The sequence below is a fragment of the Equus asinus genome, chromosome 19 (assembly GCF_041296235.1).
Source record: "Equus asinus isolate D_3611 breed Donkey chromosome 19, EquAss-T2T_v2, whole genome shotgun sequence".
Lineage (NCBI taxonomy): Eukaryota > Metazoa > Chordata > Mammalia > Perissodactyla > Equidae > Equus > Equus asinus.
This window is the reverse complement of record NC_091808.1, coordinates 6,505,661-6,529,934: the sequence shown is the minus strand read 5'-3', so window position 1 is coordinate 6,529,934 and position 24,274 is coordinate 6,505,661. Positions and strand designations below refer to the sequence as shown.

The window sequence follows — 24,274 nt, the reverse complement described above, 5'->3', positions numbered from 1 at the left end:
CCATGGGACGATGGAGACAGAGATTAGCGCCGTGAGCTTTGAAGATGGAGAAAGGGGCCACAAGCCAGGGATCCAGGTGGCCACTAGAAGCTGGAAAAGGTAGGAAAGCGGATTCTCCCCCTTGGAGCCTCCAGAAGGAACCAGACCTGGAAATACCTTGGCTTTTGCCCAGTGAAACTGGTTTCAGATTTCTGGCCCGCAGACCGGAGGAGAATAAATTTGCGTTTGAAGCCACCAGGTTTGGGGCAGTTTGTGACAGCAGCCCCTAGGAAAGTAACACAGAGGTCTGGGGATTTGAGGTGGCAATTGAGCAGAGCCCTAAGTGTAAGTGACTCGAGGTCATAATTCGTGGGGCGTTGAGAAGATTGGGATGGACTTTCTGCTGACCTGGAGGCTGGGACCAGGGGCCCTGAACTGGGATCCAGGCCCAGCTTAGAGGCACAAATTCCTTAGGAGGCATGAGCCCTCGCCGTCTCCAGCCTGGGCACGAGCTACGGTGAATGTATATATTTTTAATGTGAAAATGTCACTTGGGGTGTAAATGCCCTTTGCTTTTCTCCAGGTTTAGCTGAGTATGCATGTATTTTATTAATGGAACAAAGTGTTTTGTTGGCTTTTCCTAACACTAAAATAGCTCATTGGCTTTGACCAGAACTGACCAGGAATGTTCATTTATATTACCCAGCTGTTTTTGTGTCTTGGCCAAAAGGCCCGGTGGTCTCGTGCTAGTGTCACGGTTGTCATCTGTTCTGGTTTGGGACTCCTGAATGTAGAGCCTGAGGGAGGGACTTGGGGCTGATGATCTGGGGGGAGGTGGTCCCCGGAAGCAGGCATGGGGAACTGGGAGAGAGATGATGAAGGGCAGTTATCGAGTTCCTGGTCAGCGTGACTGCTGGGGCTCCTCCGTGCTGGGGACCCTCCTGAGGAACCATGAGAATATGCCTTAGAATTGTAGGCTGGAGGACGGGAGGCGAGGGCACTGACCCCAGGGCTGCCCTGGGGAGTGTGCTCCTGCAGGCTGCGGGGTCCTGGGATGGGGGGGACCCTCAGTGGATTGCACCCACCCATTTGGAGAGTGTCTTGACAGCACAGTGAAGGGGTGACTGGTTGTACACAGATCCAGTACAGTGCGGCCTTCCTGTGGGTCATGAGAAAGGCAGATATTTCGGCTCCATCCAACAAGAGCTGAGACAGCTACCAAGCTCTTGTCTTAATGACGACCCGTCATCAATGTGGTGGAAGGTGTTCAGATCATGGAGAAAGTTCAGATGTGTGTGGCGAGGGAGTGGAGCACAGAGATGGCCTGTGTCCCACCTGCAGAGGGCCCCTTGATTCCTGTGTGTAGCATCTTCTCTTGATACCTGTTCAGAGCGCAGTGAGCCAGGTGGTACCTTCCCCGTGTCCCTCCTCCACCTAGGAGTTCTCTCTCCATCTTGTTCTGCACGCACACGAGCAACTTTCTATCTTGGTGTCTGTCTTCTGTGTTCAGCCACGTCTTATGTTTAGGCACGTGCTTTATGTACCTTCCAGTTCCTCTCTGGCTTACAAGGCGCAGAGCCCAGGCAAAGTTTGTGAGATGACAGTGATCTCTAACCTCACGTCCCTGAAAGCTGAGTGAGCGCCAGCCACGAGAGCGTGAACTGTGTTTATAGTCGGTTAACCTTTCATGCCTAATTGATGCTTGCTTATGAGGAAGGTAAGAATAGGTAAATAATCTGGAACAGTCACTGGGTGGAGAGACTGATCACAGAGGTTTGGATAGCTCTGTTGGGGAGTGAAGGATGGTAGATAGAACCTACCTTTCATGTCCCCAGATAACTAGCTGGGCGCGGGGTTCTGACCCGCTCCCACCGTTGTTTCACCCTGTAGTTAGGAGCTTGGGGGATTGTGAGAGAAATGACCCTGTGGAGCTGTGCCCTTTGCCCACCCATGCTGGTGGGGGGGTGGTGGTCACCCAACCCTAAGAGCACCAATGCAGAGGTCCCCAAGATTCACGCCACTCCAGGACAGCTGGCCCTTGGATGGGCATCTTCAAGTTTGCATTTTTAAAAAAATAAACAAAATTTTTTGAAGATTGCATTTTTTAAAAAGCCTTGTTTAACAAGTAGCATATCCCCCAAGGTTGGGGACTGCCTTGCATTTTTGGATAACATTGTGCTGATCTCAAGGAGGAGATTGAAAACTGAGGATTCACTTTAATGGGAAATATTTAAAAACACAGAATGGTCTTCCTACCACTTTACCCAGGTCTTGGGCTTCAGAAAACGTTCATTGCAGCGATTCTGTTTCTGACCTAGTGTCTACAGATGCTTTGAGGGTATGGCTTGTTGACAGAAGCGGGAGTGTCCTGTGATACGTAATCAGATTAACGAATTATGAATCATTCGGTGCTCTTATAAAATAAGCTCTCCGCCCTTCGCTCCAAGCTTTGGCTAGGTTTTTGAAATTGTGAACGTTACACAGTCCAACAGCAAGGCAGGCGGAGGCCCCCCAGACCCCCTTGCAAAGCTGAATAGGGAGGGGTTTATGAGGGGCAGACTCGGGCAGCTCCACGCCGCGTATCTCCCTCTCCCGCCTCTTTCACTGTTGCTAAGGTAGGAGGTTGCTGGGGTGAAGATCTGACCCCCAAGAAGAAGAATCCAAGAGGTCAGACCGCTGGTGGTCCTGGTGGTCCTCGTCAGCAAGGGCGACTCCTGGCAAAGTTAGTTGTTGGGATTCTGGAAGAAAGGAACCAGCACTTGAACACCACGTGTGCAGGGACCATCGAGGCAGCATTGGGTGATTCCCCATCCCACCCAGGGCTGAGGAAATAGGACAAGATTTCCCAGGGGTCACAGCTTTCAGTGGCCCGGCCAGGATTTGAGTCCATGTCCAAACGGAGTCTGAGCTTCCCCCCGTGAACTTGTCTGGCATATCCTCAGCCTCCTCGCCATGGTTGGTGCCCTCTCCCAAGACACACACATAAACTCCCTCCCTCCCTTTAGCAGACTTGGGAGGGTTTGTAATTTCTGTCGTGGAAGAAGGAAAGGAGGAAGGAAGTGCGACACTGGAACCCAGTCCAGCATTTTACGCCCTCGCTCGGAGACATCCTGTCTCACCGGGCCCTGCTTTGCCTTCCTTTGTTTTCTTTGCATTTGACCCTTATTCTCTTGATCAAAGTCGCTGATGCTGCTTTGCACCAGTGGGTTGTGATCCCAGCTTCCCGCTTCTTGACCTTGGGTAAGTCATTGAAAGCCTGTTGAGGGTTTCAGACCCATCTGCTACGATGGGCATGATAATACCAGCCTTGCCCACCTCCTAGCGTTGTTGTGAAAACAACCAAGAGGCCAAGTGGAAAAGCACGTTATCAGTGATCGTGCCTTGTATCAGCGTTTTTCGAAGTGTGGTCCAGGGACCAGCAGCATCGACTTGCCCTGGGAGCAAGTTCGAAATGCCCGTTCACAGGCCGCCGCAGCCCTCGGGGCAGAGGCAGCCGTCTGTTTTAGTAAGCTCTCCAGGTACGTCTGATCGTGCTAATGTTGAGAAACACTGCCATGTTCAAACGTAAGAAGTTGAGTTCTCGGCCGTTTATTGTTTATTCCACAGTGTTCTGTGAGCTTTCTACTGGGTGTTTGACACTAAGTATCTGGTCTTTTATGTTTCAATGTTCTATAAATGAAAATTGGGTTGAGTTTATAATGAACCAGATCTGAGGACTAGCTTAACCCGGGGCTTTCTTCTCCAAGGAAGGAAGGGCACCAAAGAAATGGGGTGTACAGAGTGGTTATATACCATTAAAGAGCATGTTTCACATATGATTGAAATGTCCCTTTTACAATAGTCACAAGATTGCCCTGTGGGCACAGCGATGGATGGACACAGCAGGTAGTAGGTCTGCTGTCTTGGTGGACACAGCAGGGTGGCAGGTCTGTTGTCTCAAGCTGGGTGGTCACAGGGTGAGCACAGCAATCAGTTCCCATCCTAGGGAGAGATGCTTATCCTTAAGGAAATGCCAGTGTGGGGGAAGTTGCATCTTTACCTTAAGGCCATTGTTTCTTGTCTTTGGGACGTAATAGCAAATGCTTAGAGCACATCAACAATGAGTGCTGAAGGTGAGGCCAAATTGAGTTTATACCAAATGGCGTCTTCACATACTCCAGTATATCCTATTGCTTGCCGTTTGTTTATCACAAAGAAGAAAAAGGCAGAGTCCCTGCCTGCCCTCAGTTTGGTCCACAGGCTGGTAGAAAAGACAAGAGAGAGAGCCACACAAATTGGGTATACTCTGGCATGATATGGAGAGCCCTGTGTAGGGGAGGAAGACAATTCCTCTCTACCCTCTGGCTCCTTCTGGCTGGGCTACGAATTAAATGGACACGAGACAGAATAACAGGAGAAAACCAAACAAGCTTTATAACACGTATACGTGGGAGACACTCAGGAAAACTGAGCAACTCGCTGGAATGGCCGAAGCTGCCACCTTAAATACCATTTTCAGCTAAAAACAAAGGAGGGTGTTGGGGGTAGTGGTTTCGGGCTTCAAAGGAGAGGAAGGCAATTTGCATGGAGATGGAAAAGCAAATGTTTGTTAAACAAATGTTTGCTGGGCCTCTGTAGACAATGGGACCCAAAAGAGATCTTTTGATATAAGTGGGCTTAGCAAGGACCCTCACGGTTTGCTGATACCCAGAGTTATCTATGGTGATGGACCCGTCCCATGGGACACTGCTTCCTCAGCTTTTAAGTAGTGATTGTCAAGACGCTGGACTTAAACCTCCAGCCCCACTGGAGGGGCCCAGAATTGTGAGCCAGTCAGACTGTGAAGGCACGTGGGTAACTGGTCAGTGAATTGGAAAAGTTAGAGCCTGGAAGAATTTTTTTTTTTTCCAGAAACGAAAAAGCCAATGTACATGGATCTTCCAGTCTTTGTAACATTGGGTGGAGGTGTCTTCTGAGTGTGGGTTTGACAGCAGTATCTTCCATGAGCCACAGGCCTGATGCATCCTCTTGATTTCCAGTTTAAAATCAAGCAACAACACAAAGATACCGGTGAAGCAGTCTGCATCCAGAGTTCTTTGAGAGTTTATTAGCTTTTCCTCGAATGTTTAGCATGGTCTCGTTTGCCAGCCCATTTTCCAGAGATTCACTTTGATCAAGTCTTCTGAAATATTCCACTGGAACTGTCATGGAAGCTGCTTTGTGTTACTCATGACCATTCATTTATGTAATAATTAAATACATAAAATTTCCGTAACAAGGACCGCCAGCTGCAACCAGAGGGAGCAGAAGCTCCAAGAGGAGGAGGGGAGGGCAACCTTGTGTCACAGGGGTGGGAGTCCTCAGAGAGAGCGAGGGCGCAGGTAACACAGATGCCTCCCGTCTTCACACGGACAAATAGATACCCCCCCCCCTCCCCGCTCTGCCAGGAAGGAAGGACCTTCAGAAACTCCAGCTGCACACAGTCACCTAAACCACTGACACCGTGTCAGGTACCAGCGAGGAACCCACAAATGGATAGAGCGGAAGGATGGACGGGTAAATAAACCATTGTGGTGTCTGGTTGTTTGTCTCAATAACCCCACCCTTTTGTGCTTAATATTCAAAAGAGGTTGAATACAGGAGACAGGAAAGGATGTTCCTTATCACGTTCTCTGTAAAACTTGCAATATTGTGTAATTACAGGAAAGGTACGTGAACCAGCTCTATATTCTGGGTAAGAAAATTTTACCACCTAAATCAGGTGAGATTTCAGACACCGTCACTTGGCGGTTTCATCCACCATGTGCCTAAATGCTTTTTTTAGTTAACAGTTTTTAGTGTTCATTTGATAGCGTTAAATATAAAGGCCGTGGCCAGTCTACTGAGGTGTGATGTTCTCAGCTGTGTAAATCGGTCGTCTTAGAGTTTCTTCCATAGCAATGAAACACCTAAGGTGAAGTCTGTGGCTGAACCATGAGCCCCAGGTTTGTCTTGACCCTCACTTGCATAAGCACTGGTCCAGCTGACCTGCACATGGGGTGGGGGTCCCTGTGCTGCTGCAGGAGGCCAGGAACGCTCCCCTCTTCAGGTCGGAGCCAACTCTGGGTAACAGTCTTGAATTGATGAAGTTTATCTTTGGAGCCATTCTTGTCTCCCTTTCTAGCCACAGCTTCCCATTGTTTTTCTTTCCTTCCCTCTTGCTGTCTCTTATTCTACTTGCTGTCTTGGCTGGCACTTCAAGCATTCAGTCACGGGCCGTGGGTGCATGCCCACTTCCCTTTGGCTTGAGCCCACAGAGGCTGGCCCTTTGCCCCCTAGCACCGTAGGGCTGCCGTAGAACTGGGGTCGGCAAACTTTTTCTGTCAAAGGCCAGACAGTAAATAGTTTGAGCTTTCGTGGCCATATGGTCTCTGTTGCAGCTACTCTGTGCCCTTGCTGCACAAAAGAACCATAAGCAAAATGTAAATGAATGGGTGTGGCTGTGTTCAGTAAAACTTTATTTACAGACGCTGTGATGCCAGTTTCACTTAATTTTCACATCATGAAATATTACTCTTTTTTGATTATTTTTTCCCTTAACTATTTAAAAATATAAAAACATTCTTTGTTCATGGGCCATACAAACACAGGTGACAGGCTGGATTTGGCCTGGGGGCCACAGTTTGCCTCTGGTGTAGGACAAGAATTTATTTGGCCCTACTCTGTGGTCTAGCTCTACTCCTGTGGCTATTTTCAGGTATGGGAGGGGTAAGGATTGGGGAGAAGCGATTCCTGCCATGGAGAGATTCCAGTGTAGATATTGGCAGATGCAGGATATGAAGGATCCTTTGGCTGGAGATCAATCCGTATGGGTCCATCATGGTGACTTGGAAACCTAGGGAGTAGATACAGGAGTTTTCCAGTTTCCCCAAAGCCACCCTAAAATTGCTTCTCCTCCACCGTTGAAGAACTATGTGCTGGGCGTATGAGTGGATTGGGCCATTGAGCACATACTGAGGTTTTGGAACAAAGTGTGAAGTTTAAACTGTTGGTGTCATCGGGAAGCCACCTAGGTCCTGGCCTGAGAGTCCTGGTTCGGCAGCATGGACCCGCTCTTGGAGGGTTATCACAGGCCAACCTGTCGGTCAAGGTGAGTGAACAGCTTAGAGAGCATTTTGGAATCTGTCACTCCTGCAGCAGCTCCCTGGATTGGCAGGGTCGTCAGAATTCCTTCTCCTGTTTTGCACATTCGGTGTATTAGTTTGCTGGGGCTGCCGTCACAGTACCACAAGTTGGGTGCCTTCCACAACAGAAACTTACTGTCTCACAGTTCTGGAGGCTAGAAATCTAAGACCCAGGATCAGCAAGGTTGGTTCCTTCTGAGGCTGCGAAGGAGAGTCGGTTCCAAGCCTCTCTCCTAGCTTCTGGTTGTTTGCTGGAAATCCGTGGTGCTCCTCGCCCTGTAGAAGCACCCCCTGCTCTCTGCCTTCATCTTCACATGGCCTTCTCTCTGTGCGTCTGCCTCCGAATGTTCTTCTTTGTAAAGACACCAGTCATATTGGATTTGGAACCCACCCTAATGACCCCATTTTAACGTGATTACCTCTGTAAAGATTCTATCTCCAAATAAGGCCACATTTTGGGGTAATGGGGGTTAGGACTCCAATGTAGGAATTTGGAGAGGGCACACAATTCCATCCATCACATGGGAAGTGGAAGGAATGGCTGAGTGCCTTGTTGGAGACTGTCCTAGGGTGAGAATTTAGGACAAAGTTGTCATCTCTTTGTGTATGAATATAGTTTCCTGTCTGAATTTCATGAGTCTCTTATCGTTTGTCCACTGAGCTTTCCAGACCTCCTCAGGTAGGATAAACCCTGCGTTGTATCATCAGCTGAGATTGTAAGCTATTGTTAAAGCAGCTACTAAGAGATGCACGAAGAGGACGTAAATGCCGCACTCATTGGACTGTAGGAGACACTCATGTTTGGAGACTCTGGAAGACAATGGCATCTTGTCTTCTTGGCATTGCTTTTTGACAGCTCTGTGGTTCTTGGAAATTTCCCCTTAATTTTCCTAGTAACGGCATTGATGTTTCTTGAAACAAACAAACAGAATCGGGCTTAGGCATCTTCTAGCCTTCGGGGCTTTCTGCTGACTTGAACCCACACTGAATCCTGTCGTTTTCTCTTGGGGGCCACGGGGACTGATGGGCACACACCAGTGTATGGCAGCTCCCTAGGGGGAACAGTGTTTGGCCAAAAGATCACCTCTCCTCTCCTCTCAGGGAAGCTGGTGTTTATGCAGAAACCTGGGGCTTCCCGAGAAGGAGAGCGTGGAGCTGGGGAAGTCGAAAGAGGCCAGCTGGTCCTGTCTACTTAATCCACCCACCCTGGACCTCACCAATGGGAGTTCACAGCCACACCTCGTCCCTCCCCACACTCCAGCACCGAGTTGGCGGGGGCTCCCTGTGTGCCCATGTGCTTGCCTAAAGTCCAGCAGGGACGTCTCTGAGTCAGCTGGTTGGGCAACACTGCGTCCTCCCATATTGGGAATGAAGGGTGAGTTTACCTAATCACCCTCCTGTCCGGGGAACCTGCCAGGGATTCCTGTGATGAAATACAACTCAGCTCAGGGCTGTGGAGCCGTAAGTGAAAGCTGTCTACCTAAGGAATCTTCTGGAATGAGAGAGCGAAAAGCCCCGGAGGGCTCACAAGACCTTTACCCAAAAATGCTGAGGACAGCAGTGCCTAAAGCAGCAGTGAGTAGGGATGTGGTAAATGAACATACTTCTCTCCTCGTAAAGAAGGAAACCTGGCTGCTTATCAGAGTTAAGATTGGGTAGCGTGTGGAGTTGTTGAGCAAATGCTTACTTTGTGCCTAGGAGATGGGCTTTGGGAAGCCGGGGTTGAGACTGAGAGCAGTAACGGGGATGCGGGAGGCCAAGGCCGTTGACCACACGGACATGCTCTTTCCAGGGAACCCCGTGGCCTTGCCAGCCCCCTAACCACCTCTTGCCTTTCATTGAGGGGCCAGCACATGGACCAGTGCGGAGGTAAGAGGCCAGTGGTGTTGGCACCTGGTCGGAACGCAGGTTAAAGATTCCCGTTACCCCAGCCTAGATTTGGGAGGTTGGGGTCTAGACGGAAAGGAGGCACCCAAGTGCTTAATCGGCTGGGATAGTGACTTTTAAAACTCAGAAAGAAAGGGAAACACCCTGTATTACCCACTTCTGAGAGGTCTGTTCAGTTAGTGTTTTCGCTTCCTCTGCTCCTTCTTTACTACCTTTCCCCGCTTTTAGCATGACAAGGTTCTCAGCTGTTTTGTCCTGACGTCAGTCTTCGCTGTACCGCCAGCCCGTGGACGAGTCTTCTGAAATATCCCGAGTCTTCCATGGACCGGGGAGCAGCATGGTAGACACATCCAAAATAAATGGGAGAGTGGACAACGGCCTCTTGTTTCCTGTGTCCTGAGCATCCTCTCCTCACCCCGCATTTTTCTGTCTCCTTTCGGATCTAAATCTTCTGTCGTGTTTGAGTAGGTGCTCTCACGTTGTTGCCTTTTTCATAGTGTTCGCTCACTTCAACGTTCCTTTCGCCTTTGTGATCTCATACGTTGCTGGTGTGTTTAGAAAGTCCCTCTCTACCTGGAGATTAACTGTGTACAGACTAGGTTTTCTCTTTCCTTCTGGTTGATTCCCTCCCCCCGGCGTTTCTCTGCATCTGGCATTCATTTTACCGCTGAAGCCCCAAGGAGGGAACAGTATCCTGAAGACGAACCAGCTGGCCCAGCGTCGCATGGGATAATTCTCGCCTCCTTGCGATGCTCCTTGGAATTGCACGTGAAATATTTACACGCAGGAGGTCCGTCCTGCTGTCTCTTCCGGGCAGGACCATTGCAGAATGAAATTTCCACCTCCTCTGTCACAACCCGATGAGGTCCAGGATTCTTCCAGATCCCCCGGCAGCTCAGTTACTGTCCAGAACGGCAAGTTCTCAGCCGGTGGCTGAGAAGGGGGGTCGTGCAGTGGTGACCTTTAATCCTGCCATCTTGTCGTCATCCTTGTTTAAGGGATCTTTCACAGCCGTGGGCTCTGTAACAAAGGCTCTGTAGTTGTTACGTTAGTGCCCCGGGACCTGAACCACCTCCAAGTGACCCGGTGGGTGAGGAGGAAGCCCCACTGCCGGCAGGGCGTTTGGACTGCGTCTTTAGGGTTTAGCTGATAAGGTTATTGTATTGCACTAACACTGTCTGTCTTTGCAGCAGAAATAAGAGCAAGGGAGGGAAGACACAGCGTTGGTGGGGGGGAAGCACCAAAAGCCCTTGTGGCAGGCTGGGCCCCCCGGGAAGCCAGCTCAGATGCAGCTTATTATGCAGGAGGTTTATTGGGGGACATGCTTGGGGTCAACCTCCATGGAGGGGAAGGGAAGGGAGGGCAGCTGGAGCAGACAGAGGGAAAGCAGGGCATTCTCAGCGAATCCCTTCGAGACCCCACAGGAGCTCCGGCCCCAGGGGGCCCCTCGGAGTTGTCAGGAGTTGGGAGTAGGGTGAGGGCCTGCCTTCCCCCCCCCATCCATATGGCTGCCCCAGGGAAGGGATGTGACCAGGGTGGGGGGCAAGGTGGTTCTAGGACAGGGTCCTTCTGCCACCACACTCCCGACAGTTGGGAAGGGAAAGGGCATCAGTGTCCGCCACCGTCCTCACCTTACTGTGTCAATGCGGTTTACAACCTGGTCCACTCTGGATGTGGAAGAGTCTGGGAGGGAAAGTGGAGAAATGAGGTTTTCAGCTGAACGAGACTCCGCATCTCAGTCATGGCTCCTTTTTTGTCTTGTAGCATCTCCCTTCTTTTCTGGATGGAAGGCCAGGTCCTGCGACGTGTCCTCTGACGTCGGGAAGCTGGTGGCCTGTTATAGGTAAGCGATGCAGATGGGCTGTTGGAATGAGCAGCCATACCTGGGCCCGCTGCGTGGAGGCAGCAATGTCACCACCAAGATGCACAGACCCCTGTGGGGAGATGCCCACAGGTGTGCAGAACAGCTCAAGAGGGAGGAGTAGCTTCCGGAATCTTCCTGTGACACTTCTTTGCCTTTTACGGCCCTTGGAGACATCTCCCTCATGGCTCTGTCTTCACATCCTTGTCAGCTCTCAGTGTCCCCAACCTGGGAAGGTCAGATCTCACCCTTGTGCCTGGTGCTGGCGAGTTCCCAGAACTTGTTTCTGTGTACTTTCGATGACTTCCCTTTCTGTTGCCGCCAACGGAACGTTCTCTCTCTACCCACAAACCAGAAGGGCAGCTTATTCTCCACCCTGACAGCCATGGGACAGAGCCCAGGTTGGCTGTCCTGCTGTGTTTGCACAAAGGAGTTATTCTTATAACATAAGATGTTATGAGTTCCCACACAATGGCCACCAGTGATGAGATGCGAGTGGAGAGAGCTGCAGGGTTATGGGTCACCCACTCTGGGGCTCAGGGAGAGCATTTGTCCTTGGAATAGAACATCAGAAGGTGTTAAAAGGATGCATTAGCTGGTGTTCATGAGGAAGAATTGGAGGCATTCAGTAATTCCCAGCGGAAAGGGAAGAGTAAATGATATCCTGGTAGAATGTTCTCGGATGTTTTCTTGGCTTTTCCTGATCTTTATTCTCTTGGCTGGCAGTAAAGGAAACCATCTTTTGTACAGTGTACAATCAGTGGGCTAAGATCATCTGCATCATGGTGCAGGCTTCGTGTGTTTAAAACAACAACAAATGTCACTCTTTGCCAGGTGAAAGGACTGGACCTAATTAAAGCGGATCCCTTGCATACACTGGGCAGAAGAGGAGAGTCCGAGAGGAACAGCTCAGAGGCTGCTTCCTCTCAGGGCCACGTGTGAATAATACAAGCCGTCGTGCCAAATAGAGTGGGCAGCCGCGTGAATGATTCCAGGTTTTTCTTTCAATCCCGTATATCCTCTGTTCCGCTGAGGGAAGTCGATGGAATTTGTTGCAGTTTTCTTCTCTCCCCACCTTTGCTATCACATCTCTGTTTTCCAGTATCTGCGTGGCTTTAGGATAGAAAGAATGTTGGGGCGAGTCTGCTGGTTTACAACCTGGGGGTTTTTAATAGTGAAGTGATGAATTCTGGAGTCCTGGTCCCGGGTCAATCCTCACAGGCGCTGAGGTCTCAGGGACTTAAAATACTTGTGCCCAGGAAGCGGCCACCAGCAGGCCCTACCTTATAAGTACAGCCCCTGCCCGGGAGGCTGTGGTCTGCTTGGGATGCATATCCACATTCCTCGCATTCCTCTCGCATGGCACTGGTGGAATGCTGGGGATTCCCAAATCAAAGAGCAGTATGCAGCCCCGTGCTTTTCTCCAGATAGACTTGCTGGATACCAGTGGGGTGGGCAACTTGACTCTGGGTCTGACTCCCACTTGGTCTCACCTTTGGATGTGGGGTGTAGCTTGGCCAGTGAAGGCTCTCTCCTGAGCAAGGCAGGAGGAGGTTGATGAAGAGCCCTGCCTGGGACTCCTCTGCCGCACCAGCTCCCTGGGTGTCATTTATGTGGTTTGCTTTTTCTGGCACTGAGCCAGAGTTTCTAGGGCAGCCTGACCTGGGAAGAGGAAACAGGAGGAAGGGACAGGGTCTGGCCGTCTTGAGATGAGCCAGAGCGGTACCCACTGTCTCCATCTTGGGCATGAAGGGCTCCTGGGAGCCTGCAGAGGCAGGCTCACCAGTGCTTGCCTTGGAGATGGCAGAGTAGATGTCTGTCTCACAGCGTTTAAAAGAAACCATCCACTGGCTGTGGAGAAATGGAGTCTTGACACATTTGGCCAATTTTTGTGGCTTTCTTCCCCAGAAACAGAAACACAGTGTTTTCTCTGTGATTCTTAATACTCAAGATCTGATATCTTAAATTCATTGGGATTTGCAATTGTTGTGATTTGCGTGTACTTCCAGCACCTCAGGATCAGGATCTTAACCTATACTGACCCCACTGTTATCACCGGGAGGGATAGTTTATTATGTGCCCGTGGATGCTGCTGTTCAAGATGTGGGACCAAGTGAGGGAGCAGAAATGATGCTGACTTCAGCTCCCTTCACTTTAAGACCAGTGTGGATGACTGACGTAACCCACAAATAACAGAGCTTGGCCCGACAGCTCCTCGGGGACTGTGGCAGCCAAGGACGGCGCTCGGCTGGGGAGACCAAGGCTCGTTTCCCACCGTTCGCGGATGTGACGGCTGGAGCTCCAGCTCACGGGCTTCCGCTAACCACCCTCTGCATGTTGCATCTACTGGAGCCCTGGAACACTGGGCATCCTGCCCGTTTTACAGATAAGAAATGAGGCTCAGAGAGGATGGTGTTCAAGTTCAAGTTCAAAGGGTTATTAATAAGTAGCAGAACTGAGGCACAGAGCTCCTGTTTGTGAGCCCCAGGCCACTCCTTCCATACTCACCTGCCCGTACCTGGCGCCTGGGAGGGCACACGAGCTTTGTGGGCAGGTGTCCCCAAAGTCCAGGGGTGGCCGATAGAAATCAATTTCAAGCCACAAACATGAGCCACGTAACTAATTAACAGGTGAAATTAGAATTTTTCTCTTAGACCTGTAAATTTACTTGAAAATCAAGGATACATCTAAGAAGTGAGTTGGATGACCTTAAAGGATGTACCTTTCAGCCCCCTGGACTCGTCCACTCTCTCTGTAGGGGGGACTGTGGCTGGGCATCCTCTGCCTGGACCACGTGGAGAATCACTGACAAATTCTTCTCTTCAGGGGCTGCTTTTCAGACTGGGGGGTCTCCAGACTTTTCTGATTCTGTGGGTTTTGTTGTTCTTTTGTGCTTTTGACATGAAACTCACATAATATCCAGTTACCCATTTTAAAGCGTGCAGTTCTTCGGTATTGAGTGCATTCACAATGTTGTGTGACCAGCACCGCTCTCTGGTTTCAAACTTTTTCATCCCCCCAGAAGAACACCCCTGACTCCCATACTGGAGTCCTTACTCCCAGTGCCCCAGCCCCAGCCCCCATTGATGGCTTTACTTTTGAGTTTTCCTTTGGGCTCCTGTCTGTCTGTGTGTAAGGGAGATCCTGGCCTTCAGATGTCCTTGAGATGGAGCAGCTGAGGCCAGCGTCCTTGGCAGCATGACCCCCAGGCCTGCCTGGACTGTCGCTAGCCAGGTGACCCAGAAGCACCGATTCTGCACCCGCCCAAGTCTGCCTGGGCCCCTCTTGGGGTGGGTTCTGACGTCATAGTTGTCAGCACGTGATGAAGTAACAGGGAGGGGAGCCCCGAGCCAGGCATCCCCCTCACTGAGACCTTGCTCAGCTTCCTTCAGAAGCTCTTCACTAGAATGCCTCCCACTGGAGCTGCCTCGTTCAAGCAGGGGCTGCGCTTGAATGTGAGTGAGGTCAGGAGCCGCCCCAGTGAAGCCTGGGGAATGTGGACAGATGAGAAACCTGAGCTGCACTCCGGCAACCTGTTCAACTGAAAACGGGCCTCCGCGTTCCTAAAAGCCTTGTGTTCTCGCCTCCTGACGAGCCTGCCTTTTCACTCCTCTCAAAGCGGGCATGTTGCAAGGACAGATGGGAGATTTTTAACATACTTGAGCCTTCCGAGATAAAAGGTGTGAGTCAAGAAGGATTCCACCATTGTTTTTCTTTCAAGAGCCTTCCGGTGCCTTACTGGAACCTGCACAGACTACAAAGAACTTCCCAGTGTGATCAGAGGACCTCCCACTCTCCATCTCTCCGGCTGGAGTTTTCCCCCTTTGTTAGTTGATTATTTGAAGTTGACTGGGCAGACTGCGTTTTAGGACAGGCAGAGTGAACGTATTTCATTCTTGGGTCAGAAAAATGTCTATGCAGAGAGCTTAGAGCTTTCACCTTTTCCAAGGATAGATGAATTTCAGTTACGAGCACATAAGCATCTTGCATAAATTAATTTCCTTCAACCTCAGTTTCCACAGCTGTAAAATGGAGCCAGGGTCTCAGAGGTTCTTAAAGATGAAAAGGAATCAGATATGCGCTCAGACTTGCTCAAGGGAAAAAACAGATTATTGGAAAGATCCAGAGACCAAGCAGGTCGCAGGGGACCTGGGAACCAGGTTTTGAGAAATGAAGCTGCTTTTCGAGAATTGTGCCCCCCTCCCCACCCACCTGTGCTTCTCCCCCTGACACCTGGCCTCTGCTGCTCTGCCCAGCGTGCACCTAGCCCAGGCGTGGTTGCCGGCCACCAGCCAGTGCCCAGCAGTCCTGATGGGACCTGCCCTGGGCCGCTTCTGCATTTCCCAGCTCCCACTTCTCAGGAGGAGTGAGTTGGGCCAGCTCATCCTTTTGAGCGAGTCCTCAATTCCTGGGTCAGCAGGCAGGCTGTGGTTTGGCTCACCTGGACAAGGTGTCCGCTACTGATCCATAGTGGGGAGGGGGCAGGGCCACGGGGGCCTGCAGGCTGGGGCCGCGCCTGGGCCAGGCAGTGGTACTCCCAGGGGAGTGAGGGGTAGCATGCATCCATCCTCACCTGGGCTCGTAGGCAGACTTGCCATTCCTCCTTCCCTCCGTCCCCTCTTCCTTCCTTTCTTCTGAATTTGCCGCCGCCCCATCTCTTTGGGCTAGCCACTGAGCCTCTGTGGGCCTCCCTTTCCTCGTGTCTTAGTTGAGGAACCTGAGCATCAGTCACGCGGCTTCTCCGTGAACACATCGTTGATGTGGCCAAGGGGGTGGCTGTGCCCTTGACATGTCAGTTCATGCTGTTTCTCAGGTGTATTGCCCTCCTGACCTCAGGCTGCTGCAGGGGTCCTAAAGGTCAGAAAAGGGATTAACACTACCCATTGGCCAGAGTGAATAATTTGGGACCCTTCTTTCCAAGAAGTAAGCAGCTGGCCTCAGAGAAGCCTGAGCCAAGGGACAAAGCTGGATCTGCCTGGTGTGCTCTGATGGTGTTTCGAGGACACCAAGCTGAGATGCTCCCATCCCGTTGGGTGGACAGGGGGCCTGAAGTCCCATGTGTGGCACATGTATCTCCTTTCTACTCTGTTCAAGAGTAGGAAGGGACTTGAAAGGCCATTGAGCTAAGCTTTGCATTTGGCCGAAGAGAAAGCAGAGACTTGAAAGGCCAGTGTCTGTCTGAGGTCACATGGTTATCTTCTCATTAAGACTGGCTGTCCACTGCCCTCAGGATCAGGGGCCAGCCCACTCTGCCCTCAGCCCTGGTAGGGTCTGCCTTGCCCTGTACCTGTGCTGTGTGCCGTTGCTCTGGCTCCTTGTGAACAGGTACCCCTTTTCCTCCCCAATCCCCCATCCATCTCTGGGCAGCCCTGGACTTAGCGCTTAATAAAAACAACTTGATTCTTTTTTGTTCCTTCTTTGTCATCGCCCGTAAATCCTTTTTACACTTGTCCTTTCTATGTATGAGCTGGAGTGTACACCTCATCTCTGCCTTCAGTTTTTGGTGAAATCAGTATCACTGATCGATGCTCCAGGCTGGCCCCGGGTGTCCTCTGCTGGAGAGCAGTGGCCTGGTCTGTGGTCTGTTGAACAAGATTTTTATCAATAACAGCACAGGTGTGTTTAACCTGGGGCCCTGGGTTCCCGGCATGGTCCTCTTCCAGGGTCTGCAGCAGAACCTCAGAGGTTTAGGAGATTTTCTAAAGAGAAAGCCTGTAGCCCTTATCAGCTTCCTCGGAGGAGGATTTGCACCCTCGAGAAAGGTCACAGTACCTGACTCGGGAAGGCTGGCTATCCACCCCGCCGAGCTCGGGTCTGACTCGAGGACTGAGCATCTCCCCTTGCCTGCAGGGCTCAGCAGAGCCAAGGTGGAACTTGACCGAAACCAGTGAAAACGCTTCTTTCCTTTATCTGTTTATTGTTTCTTTTGCTTTCGGTTAAGTCCAGATATGATTTGCTCATTTACTGAATGGGGAAAATTATCTTTGGATTTGAGTTGAACTTGGGCTTCCTCCGGAAAACACCGAAAATTGGAGGTGCCTGCAGGTGGTTAATGGAAACCCAGGATCCAGGTCAAGGGGCAGCGTCTGGGTTACCACAGGCCACCCAGGGGAGGTGACTGGAGGGAGCGGTCGGTCCTCCTGAATTGTTCAGGCTGCATGGCGTGGACGTCTCGATGTGGCATTTGAAGAGGAATTATTAAGGGGCTCTCAGTGGAGGATGGGCTTTTAGATGAATGATGCCGGTGGTTCTGGGGACATAGTGAGTTGGCACAGAGGGGGCTTCAGGGAGAGGAAAGCTACTGTACAGTGTCGGAAGAGCTCCTCTGTAGGTTTGCTCTGTATTTAAGTTTTGCACAGTGGTGGACAGTTTGCAAAGCTCTCTTAGATTGTTCTTGATCTTCTCAGACGGGGAGTTGAGCCAGATATTAATTAGTAGCCTCGTTTTGCAGATGAGGGAGCTTGTGCCTTGGAGAAGCTGAACAGTGATTAAACTGAGGTCAGATAGAATCTGCTGGACTCGACACCCTCACTCAGGGTCCCCGTAACCAAAGACCTGGGATCGCATGGTGGAAGGGCAGGCAAGGTTCTAGAATGGTCCATGAGCAGAATGAGTCCAGGTGGGGCCTCGCTGCATCTCTGACAGCAATGCTGCACACCGGATTCCTCCTTTGCTTGGGTCTCTTGATTTCAAAGGGACTTAATGTAACTTGAGAGCCGGGCCTCCATCTTCTGGGGCCTAGACATTCGTCTGGAGGCAAGTTGGCCTATAAGTCAGCAAGAAATAGTTGGCCCACCTTGGGACGCTAAGTTTCTGTAGAAATTCTTCAGGGTACCACACATGGGTGGGCTTCAGAGTGAATCGTGATAAGCCTGCGTGAGGCTCCTGTGGACAGGGCTGGCCGGACAGAAGGAGCCAGCATCGGCCCTGCCCTTGCAGCCCTTCGGTGAGACTGGTCCACGAAGCATGGCCCAGAGGAACTCTCTCCTGGCTGGATTCTGGCCCTCAAACGCCAGACTCTGGGGCGGGCTTGGTTCCTGCCAACCCAGGCCACGGAAGCCAGGCTACTAGTTTGTCAATTTGACACTATGCCAGTGGTGCCTCCTGGCTGGCTGGATGGGAGGGAGGAATGAGCACAGGATGCGGGTCGTCAGTGGGACGGAGCAGCTCTGTGTTGGTTTATCTGTTGAGAAGATGACCTCCTTTTCTCGGGGAGCCTTCTCCTCGCACTTCACCTGTGTGGTTCTCATGGAGCGTGGCCCGGACTCTGAGCGAACGTGATTGGGTGCGAATCTTGGCGACTCAGAGCTGCGCGGCTGAGCCTGCTGTACCTTAGTTTGCTCAGCTGTAAAATGGGCGTGAGAAGCTGCAGTTGTGCTCCCAGCTTGTGGAGAAGTCGATCTGCTGTGATGAAGCTGAACCCACAGGGATGGGAAATGAGGGGCTGGGAGGTGCGTCCAGGTGGCTCCAGGGCCAGGTCCACCCTGTCCTGCCCTCAGCTTGATCCTAGGTGCCCCCAAGATGGCCGTGCACCTGTCCTATTCGGGCTGCATTGCTCCAGTGGGACCGTGGTGCTCTGAGGCTCTGGGTCAGCATCTCTGACCATCCACTGCCTCCCAGCTGTTTCTGGGGTGCACGTTGCCCCGACTTATCCTCTTCATGGCTTCTTCTCCTGCCAGACCAGCCCTTCCTGACAGCACACAGGTTTCTTTTTCTTTCCTTTAGTAGTTTATTCCGGATTATAACAAAAATCTGTCTCAGTGTATACAATTTTTTACATCAAGGTACCTTTTCAGACTGTTCTCCACACACAGACAGGTGTCCCCGCGTTTCGAAAGTTCGTTTTACCCCTCTTCGCTTTTGCGAAAGACTTGCGTTAGTGCCTGTTTTCACTGAAAATCCACAGAGGACTTTCATTTTAGTGAAAATCGCATTCAGCGTATGCTTTGCAGCGCGTTACAGAGGCAGCGCGCACCCCGAGGGGCCAGCATGGCACCGCCAGCCTCCTTCCCTGGGACCTGAGCATCAGTTCATCCGAGCATCCAGTTCACCCGAGCTTCAGTTCATCCCAGCATCAGTTCATCCAAGCATCAGGTTGCCACCACTTTGAGCCGTCTGAGCATCAGTGCTCTATCTCCGTTTATTTTGTGCACCTGTTAGCAAGATGTGTCCTAAAGTCATGACTTCTTTGCTTTACGCCCTTTCTGCTTACAAAAGATTTCATAGGAAATGTGTTCCTTTTGGCTAGCAGGAGAAACTTGTACATCACATTGTAGTCCCAGATGGGTTTCTGATGGGCACATTTTAAAATGTCCCAATTCAGTGCTATTTAGTGTATTTACAAAGTTGTGCAACCACGACTTCTGTCGAGTTCCAAAACATTTTACCAACCCAAAAGGAGACCTGTGGGCCATCGCTCGGCATCCCTTCCTCCCCCCAGCCGCTGGCAACCACTGAGCTGCCTTCTGTCTCTGGATTCGCCTCTTCTGGATATTTCCGATAAATGGAACCATGCACTGTGTGACTTTCTGTGACTGTCTTCTTCCACTTATCATAATGTTTTCAAGGGTCATTGACGTTGTAGCTTGTGTCAGAATTTCCTTCCTTTTTGGTGAGTTATATCCCGTTGTATGGGTAGCCGTGTTTTGTTGGTCCATTCGTCCGTCAGTGGACGTTGGGTCGTTTCTGTCTTTTGGCTATTTGAATAGTGTTGCTAGGATTCGTTATATTTTGATGTTCTAACTTAATTCGAAGAGCTCTCTTCTCTCATTTTGAAGTTCTTGGAGAGACCCCTAGCTTAGCTTTCGATCCCAGCTCCCTCCCTCTCCCATGCCTGTCTGCAGTATTTTATAAATCTCCAAGAGCCAGGGCCTGACCTGGTGTTGAAATCCCCCTTGGCGTGGACCAGCTTGGGTCACTGTCACCCGGAGGCCGGTTGGGTGCTGTCCCCTGTGGATTCACTCACCTGTGTGTTAACACGGTCACGCCGGGAAGTGGTGAGTCACGGAGAAGTGCTGCTCACTGAGGGGGTGTCTGCAGCAGACCTAGGCCAGGTGTCTCTGCAGGTGTGGTCCCTTGATCACCTGCCTCAGGATCACATAGAGGCTTGTTGTGAGAAGGCAGCCTTCTGACCTCTTCTGTGCTGGCTGCCGGAGCTCTGCCCCTCAAAGCCTTTCTGCACCTGCTGTGGGGTTGTAGTGAGGCCGGGCTGGAGAGGGATGGAGGGAGGGAGGGATGGAGGGAAGGATGGATGTCAGGGCTGCCCCTCCCTGCAGTGTAGCCTGGAACTCACTCCCATTCCCCTCACTGAGGGTCCCTGTCTCCCCAGGTTTAGTAACTGCTGCCTCCTTCCCCTCTCCCCTGCCATCACTACCCCCAGGTCATTCCTGCACCCACACACACTGCCATTAATCGTCCCTTTATTAAACTCGCCTCAAATGATGCTAATCTATGCGCACCGTCCTTTTCCCGTTGGGACTCTGAGTAACAGCTCAGCCTGACCCTCCCCAGTGAAACCACCGTGCCAGGGCCCAGAGATCTGTGCTTCCCAGACCATCAGCCCTGTCAGTCACTCACGTTCTTGGCTTCCTTGTGTCCGGACCCCAGTGGACTGCTGTTGTCCTCTCTCCACCTTTTGGGAGCATCCGTCAGAGAAGCAAATGTTCACAGAGCCTTTCCTGATGTCCAGATTTTGCAGGTTTAACACACACCTTCTTCAAGGCAAAACGTGGCAAGTAGGGGGCAAGGGAGAAGAGTGAGCTGGAGCCCGGTGGCTTTGGGAAGGATGACCCACCCCAGGATCCCCTCGCGCTCGAGCACTCAACTTCCTTTTAGCAACTGCACTTGGGATCCCGAGGTTTCGTCCCCGTCCTTGTCCCTGTGGTGGGGTGTTGACCTCTGGGTGGGTGCGGAGCAGGCTGAACCCCTGCAGCTGTCCAGCGCCAGCCCTCTGGCTCCAGCCACTAATGCTGTCCTGGGCTAGCCGGAGTGGCGGAAACCTGAGAAAGACACGTCTGTACTCGGGGCACGTGCTGGGCACCTGCTCTTCCAGCCACCCTGCAGAATGGGGAGGAGACAGCAGGTGGGAGACGGGGAGGCGGGCTTCATCTCTTTGTCCTCCTGCTTTGTTCCAACAGCGTTTTTTCTCCTTCTTCCTTTTTTTTCCTTTGGGATGGGCATGTTCAGGAAATCTCAGAAGGGCTCCTTACTGTTTCAGGGGTATTGTACCTAACCTTCCTGGGTTTTGGCAGAGAATGGATTCATCAGAAATCTGGGGAGTGGCATTTTTATGGGAAACAAAGCATATGCCCTTTTATTTTCAGCGGATTTTTAACCGTGATGCAAAAGCATCCCAGAAGGGAAACCAGCTGGAGGCAGGCAGCCATTACTACAGGGTGCTCAGATCCACCATATCTGGACTTGGGGCCCACCTCACTCCACGTTGCCACCTGGGGCTGCTGGGCCAACGTCCAGATGTGGGAGTGTTGGTCTGGGCTGCCGTGGCCTCCAACGCCAGCCCTCCATCCTGTGGCTTTGCCCATGGGTTCAAAGAGGGGCTGATAGAGGGAGGTCATGGAGGAAGGGGCCGGGGGTGAGGGGGTCGCAGTGACAGCAGCAAACTGGCCCATGTGGTGCTGAGGTTAAGATGAAGGTTGGGGTACCACACAGCATCTGTATGTCTTGGGATAAGTTGGGTCTTCAGATCTGTTCTATTATCTCTACTAATTGAAGCTGCTTTGGAGGTTTAAATTAGTGGATACGGCTTTTGGCACGGGGCCTGGCCCATGGGACAGGTGTTATCATCCTAGTTAGAGTTGAAATGATTTTGGGTTTTCTAGGGTCAGGGTGGGACCTGTACCTGAGAAATTGAATAGGGGGCCAGATTGCAGGCAGTTTCGGGGTGGAGGGTCCAGGTGAGACGTGGGGAACACCTGAAGGAAGGCAGAGGCAAGGATGGGGAGGGAGCTGCCCGGAGAGCAGATGGAGTCCCACGCAGGGGCCAGCAAAGCGTGGCCTGGGGCCCCAGTGGACCACATCCTGCTTGGACCCTGGTTTTGTAACTAAGGTTTTATTGGAACCCAGCTGTGTCCACTCATTGTCTGTGGCTGTCTCTGCCTTTCAGAGGCAGAGCTGAGTGGTTGCAATAGAAGCCAAATGGCCCACAAAGCCTGAAATAGTCACTGTCTGGCCCTTTCCAGCAGTGGTGCCACCAGGGGACATTTGGCAATGTCTGGAGACATTTTTGGTGGTCACAGCTGAGGTTGGGGGGTGCTACTGGCATCTCATGGGGGAGAGGCTGGGCTGCTGCTGAGCCCTGCAGTACACAGGATGGCCCCACGGCAACAAACGATCTGGCCCCAAATGGCAGGAGTGCCAAGGTTGAGAAATGCTGCTTTCCAGGAAAAGTTCTCAGTTTCAGCTAGAGAACTGACTGGTTGGGAGGCGAGGAGGAGTCTAGGAGCGGGCCCGGGTGAAGATGCCACTAAGAATCAGCTAGAAGTCTGGGCATGAAGCAGATAAAGTAGAGGACAGAGAAACGGTCCAGGTGGTGCCCCGTTTTGCCTGTGGGTAATCATTCTCTTCTAGAGGCTCTCTTTCTTCCTCCCTGTAGCAAACACTCTTGCTCAGGGTGCTTTTTAGTTGGAGGCAAAGGAAAAGCTTCGGCAAGCTGCCCTGGGTTCTAGCTCATCCTCCAGCTCCAGGTCACACCTGCTCCCTTTCCAAGCACCTCTCCTGCATCACCGTCAGAACTGTAGAGAAAACAAGCTATGCATTATCCAAAGCCCCCAGGCCTGGATCTCAGAGCCTCTGGTGAACTCGCTTTCCCCGTAGGAAACCTGTCCAGATTGGTTGAATTCCGTTTTCTCTCTGCCCGGTACAGACTTGTAGCAGAAGCTCTATGGCAAAACAGGATGATTCATACAAGGTTTGTTAATTTGTGTGTTAATTAAAAAAAAAAAAAAAGAAAAATGAGAGCAGACGTCTGACCGTCCTGTTAGCTCTGCCACACAGCGCAAGGTTGGGGATCCTGTGCTGGTCTCCAGGAGCTGGGCTGATGTTTGCCCAGCGGGCAGGTGGAGGAGCAGCTTGTGTTCCCATCTGGAAATGTGCTGATCCATCTGGTCCTTGTGCTGGGCTCGTGCCAGCCTCAGAGGAGGGCAGGCAGGCACACGCAGTACACCCTGGAACCACTCCGTAGCTGGAAGACTTTGGACAGGTGACCTGGCTTCTCTGTGCCTCAGTTTCCTCGACTGTAAAATGGAGGCGATCATCGTCCATCTCCTGGGTTGGCTGGGATGTTTAAGTGAACGAGCACTCAGAAAGCAATAAAAAGGTCCCTGACCCACACTCAATGTCCAGCCAATGTTGTTGGGTGCACTGGTTTCCCAGGGCTGCATAACAGATGACCACAAACTGCATGGCTGGAAACACCAGACATTGGTTCTCTCACGGTCTGGAGGCTACAAGTCTGAAATCAAGACGTCTGTGGGACCATGTTCCCTCCAAAGGCTACGAAGGATCCCTCCTTGCGTCTTCCCGGCTTCTGTTGGCTTACCCTCCATCCTGGCCACCATTGCCTGCAGCTGCATCACGCCCGTCTCTGCCTCCGTCTTCACGTGGCCATCTTCCCGCTGTGCATCTGTGTCTCTGTATCCGAAGTTCCCTCTTCTTGTAGGGACCGCAGTGATTAGATTTAGGGCCCACCCTAATCCAGGATGACCCTGTCTTACCTTGATCACATCTGCAAACACCCTGTTTCCAAATGTGAGCTTGACAGGCACTGGGCATCAGTGGGGGACGCCGTTCAGCTGACGGCAGTGACTGTGGTTGTTTGTATTCCGTGTATTCTGATTTCCGTCCTAGATCGTGTCTGTGTCTTCAGCCTTTCCGTGGGCCTGCAAAGAGCAGGAAGGGTCTTCTTTGTGTTCTTTAGCAGCCAGCAGTGCCTGGGAATGCTCAGTGCCTATGTCATTGAAGACTTAAATTAAAGAAGATGCCACCTCTGATAAGCTTTAGGTTTTGAGAACAGAAATCTGCACTAGACAGACACGAAAAAGGCTATGAACATAAGAAGTCTGGCTTTGGGGACGCAGCCACGTTCTTCAACGGTGCGACTGGAGCAACCTCGCAGCCCGTTATTGGTTTAAGTATTTATTGAGTGATCGGTACTGGGTGCAGGGTATTGGAGGAGGTGCTGGGGATGCTGAAAGGCACCGTCCTTGTTGACCCAGAGCTTACAGCCTCGCTGGAGGGACAATTAAATAAGCAGTTACTGTCAAGTGATTGGGTCCTGTTGCAGGGGAGGCCACGGCGCCAGGGCTGGTGACCACAGACATGGCTTTGACTCGGAGGGAAACTTACTGGTTTAAGGACTCTGGACATCCCATGGGCTCTGGCAGCTTCC

The 24,274-nt window shown here is 51.6% G+C and overlaps 1 protein-coding gene across 3 annotated transcripts in view; it reads left to right on the top strand.

Annotated features, from left to right (window-relative positions):
* The window catches only part of SH3BP4 (SH3 domain binding protein 4), a 96,655-nt gene that overhangs the window by 28,076 nt on the left and 44,305 nt on the right, over positions 1-24,274 (top strand). For 2 of the 3 annotated variants that reach the window (XM_014862585.3, XM_070489344.1), the window contains exon 2: positions 10,773-10,851. The exons of the other annotated variant lie outside the window; for it this stretch is intronic. The gene's annotated coding sequence lies outside the window, so the exon portion shown is untranslated. The remainder of the gene's footprint in view (positions 1-10,772; positions 10,852-24,274) is intronic. 3 annotated transcript variants of the gene reach the window in all.